Source organism: Lycium ferocissimum, unplaced genomic scaffold, assembly GCF_029784015.1.
Source record: "Lycium ferocissimum isolate CSIRO_LF1 unplaced genomic scaffold, AGI_CSIRO_Lferr_CH_V1 ctg13835, whole genome shotgun sequence".
Taxonomy (NCBI): Eukaryota; Viridiplantae; Streptophyta; class Magnoliopsida; order Solanales; family Solanaceae; genus Lycium; species Lycium ferocissimum.
The window spans coordinates 10,164-14,439 of NW_026715108.1; the positions used below are offsets into that span (position 1 = coordinate 10,164).

Below are 4,276 nucleotides of genomic sequence, written 5' to 3' on the forward strand. Positions count from 1 at the left end.
ATTAGTATCAGAAGTCTCATTCCCTATGACTTGGCTCTATGGCACGATCTCAGATATGAAAGAAGAGTAACCACCCTATATGCCCCATAGCCTCTTGTTTATAAATGTGGCGCGCAACACACCATAAACAAGACTCTACTTGACACGACTTTGCAGACAACCCCTAGGACGACCCCGCTCTGATACCAATTTGTCACACCCTTAATCCGATAGGGTGTGATGGGCACCCGACCCTTACCTAGGGCCGAGCGAACCCGCTGACTTTCATAATACTCATAATCATACTGGGCCCGCAAAACATAACATAAGCACATAATGACATTTTTTTTTCTTTTTCGAAAACAAACATGCCTTTCATCTTTGTCAAATCAAATAAAACTAGCATCGTATGAAATCTGTAAACATAACAAATCCGTAACAGTAAGAGTAATGATACATCGGCTTACATAGCCGCTTACAAAACTGACATCTCATACACACGACACTGTCTGCAAAGTCTTTACCATAACTTCAGATACCATACAAAAACATTCGACTCGGCAAAGACCGAGGAAATGGAGCTCGCCAATCCAAATTTCGGAACATCTTCGCTAACATCACTTACTCATCCGTGGGTACCGCGCGGCATGAAACGCGGCCCCGAAGAAAGGGGGTCGCACGGAATATCTACTGAGTATGCAAAGCGTAAAAGCACAGAAACGAAGTCATAACCGAAGTAAGGTGTACAGAACGTGAGCACAATAGCCAGAATACCAAAGTGCTTGCATCTGACATACAAATCATACATAAGAGGTGCAGAAGACAAATATGATCATCAAAATGCCAAAACGCTTCGCTTTCTCTGAAAAACATTTCTGTCTCATATATACGGAAAATCAAACCCATCATACGAGCTGACATTAACCGACTGATCATAATCCAAACTGTCAAAATCACATATCATATGCACATATATCGTGTCCCGGCCCTCTAGTGAGGGACTCAGCAAATAAGATCATCTCATCATATTATCATATATCATATCACATATACACATACCGCGGCCAAGAATCCAGCGGCAATATCACATATACACATACACACATATACACATACACACATACCGCGGCCAGGAACCCAGCGGTAATATCATATACACACATACCGCGGCCAGGAACCCAGCGGTAATATCATATACACACATACCGCGGCCAGGAACCCAGCGGTAATGTGTAACAACAGAATACACGAGCAGAATCATGAGTAACCAAATACAGTTTAAAACATTTTCAAAGACTTAATAGGTTAATCAAAACGAACCATCATTTGTAAGCCAAAACAGTAGTCAAATCAGATTTTCTTCCGAATATCACTCGGGAACATATCAAACCGAACTTCAGAAACCATAGTTACGTTTCAAAATCACATGCATAAAAATCCTTATTTCAGACTCAACCGATAAATATATAATCATACTCGGGGGTCGGAAAGGTAGTCATATTAAGTTTTTTTTTTTCAAAAAGTCGTTAGTACTATACAAAGAAAAGTCGCGGGACCCACGGACGAGCGTCAACCTAATCCGGGCCCGCCTATGGAAATCATAGTCATTATACGTCATAAAATCATTTGCAAAGATATCAAAGCGATCCGAGCCTTTTCTTGAAAGTTACGATCGTTCGTAGTTTCGAAATCGTTTAGGAACAAAACTCTTTTGAAAACAAAACTTTTATGCAACTTTTGAAAATTAGCCATACAAAAGACATAAGGACCATAATTCAACTACATTAAGAAATAATGTAAACGGACTGTCATTTGAAAGTCGGGACAAAAGTTATATCAAACACCTTTCGGACGTCACCCGGAAACATATCAAACGTCATAAATATATCAAAGAACCATAGTTATACGGCAAACCAATCTGAGTCCGCCTCGGAACGTTACGAACGTTACTCACTTCGAGGACTTTCTACGAACAAATCAAAGCAATCCGGTTTTGTCTATGAAAGTTACGGACATTTTTAGACATAAGATTCTTTCGGAACAAACCGTATACATAGCATTTCAACTCCAATCATATCAAAGACGTACGGATCATAGCTTGACCATATTAAGGATGCCAACATCATAAAGCAAATATAAATCATAAACATGTTCGGACTTTACGAATAGAATTTCCCCCGAAGCTCATAACATATCATAGCTTACTTGCGTCTAGGACATGCCAAAAGGAAAGAAGGACAAGCTTTACATACCTGGAAGACAAATTCTCGACTTTCGACCTACTTTCTGTCTTGCAATTCGCTTAAGAATTATTCGTAGCCTCGTAATCTACATATAGAACCATCCATAATATCGTTAGGATCATCGTCATACGCTCGTCTTAAATACTTAATGAAAGTCCTTTTAAATTCGTCGAAATTCGGGCAAAGATTTCCCTGTTTATGTGCCTAGCCCGAAATTCCAATTCAACAACCAACAACAAAACCAATGGTAATAACATTATTTCCAACACCAACATATGCCATAAAACAGCCCACACACTGTTTTCTAAATTTCCCAACCAACCAACTTGGAATACAACTAATTTAATAACTTTATTTCCGTAAAGAAGTCAAAATTTATACTAACAACATCAATAACAACATTCTCAACATCCTACAAGATAAATATATTTATTTCCATCCAAATTTCTCTTCAACCCTCAATCAATAATCCAACAACATCAACACAACAAACTATAACTCTATTCTTGCATTTATTCCTTAATCACACTTAATAAAGAGAGGGATTTGAAGATTCATACCTTGCTTTTATGAAAGTAGCAAAATCATCAACATTTTCTTGTTCCCATGCTCCTCTAACTCCAAATGAAATTACATTCATGACTATGCGTTGCCCGGACTTCGATTGGTACTTCGTTACTTGAAATTTCACTTAAAATTCTCATTTTGTGAGGTATATTTGCTCCCTTTTTTGTGCTGAATTTTCTGGAAATTTTTGGAACTTTTTGGCTGAAAAAAAAATGAGGTTTCTGTCCCTTTTTAAAAAAATGCCAAAGTCGGTTTCCCGTAGCTACGATCGAAAGGCATCGTAGCGCATCGTTGCAGAATGTTGTTTCTGCGTCGACGAGTTCCAGTTTGTAACGTCTATAATTCTCTACTCCGATATCTTATCAATGAACGGTTTGTTGCGTTACAAACTAGACTCGACGAACTTCATTTTAGGCTTTTAAAACACCTTAAAACTCCACATATACTATGAGATATGCGCCTCCAAAGTTGACTAAAAATTCGCCCAGCATTTCCCAAATTTTCGTCGAACTTATTTTCTTCACTCTACTCGATCTCGAAATATTCCGAAACTCTCCATACCAATAAGAAGATGAATATGCAACTTATGCACTTTTAACAAAATCAGAAGAAATTACAACCTTGTCCTTAACTTATCATGATTAACTCGGATTATCCCAAGGTACAAAATACGGGATATAACAGGTGATCCCCTGGGAAGTCTTTGTGTTTCATCCCTTATTTTGTCTAGACTATGCTCATTTTCTTTTATTTAATATATTTTGTTTGAAAAATAAGCTAGATCTCGAAAAAATACTGAAAATCAAAAAAATAATCGCATAAAACGGATAACGGAGCGCGAAGTTACGCATATTTAAATTTTTGCACTTACGTACCTTATTTTTAGAGAAGAGGGAGGGGTTGGAAAGGGTTTAAGAGCCCTAGGTCCAATGGATGCGATAATACCAGCACTAACGCACTGGATCCCATCCGAACTCTGAAGTTTAGCGTGCTCGAGCGAGAGTAGTACTAGGATGGGGGACCCCAGGGAAGTCCTTGTGTTGCATCCCTCCTTTTTTCTAGACTACGCTCATTTCTTCTATTTAATAGATATTTTTTATAACATAAGCTAGATCTCTGAAAATACTCAAAATCAATAAAAGAATCGCATAAAACGGACAAATGATTGCAAAGTTATGCATATTTAAATTTTTTTACTTACACACCTTATTTTTAGAGAAGAAGGGCCTATGGGCTAGAAGTGGTAAATAAGACTGATTTAGTTGAGATTATTGGGCCGTGTAAAATGTTGGAGGGTTTTAGTTGGGATTTAGGTGCAATTAGCATTTGATTAAAAAGGCCCGGAAAGAACAAGTTACAAGTATTATTAAGAAAACCGTTTGTTCCTCTCATCTCCTTTCTCTAAGTTTGTCATACCCTTCTGGTTTTCTCTTCTCGGTTTTCCCTTAATGATTGTTACTGTTAATTGCTTATTGTTTCCCTTTACT

At 37.8% G+C, this 4,276-nt stretch overlaps 1 non-coding gene across 1 annotated transcript; it reads left to right on the forward strand.

Moving 5' to 3' along the window:
• The first annotated feature begins 3,720 nt into the window (after positions 1-3,720).
• Positions 3,721-3,838, forward strand: LOC132042175 (5S ribosomal RNA). Its single transcript, XR_009411379.1, has one exon. It is a non-coding gene; the product is annotated as a 5S ribosomal RNA (ribosomal RNA).
• Positions 3,839-4,276: the final 438 nt, after the last annotated feature.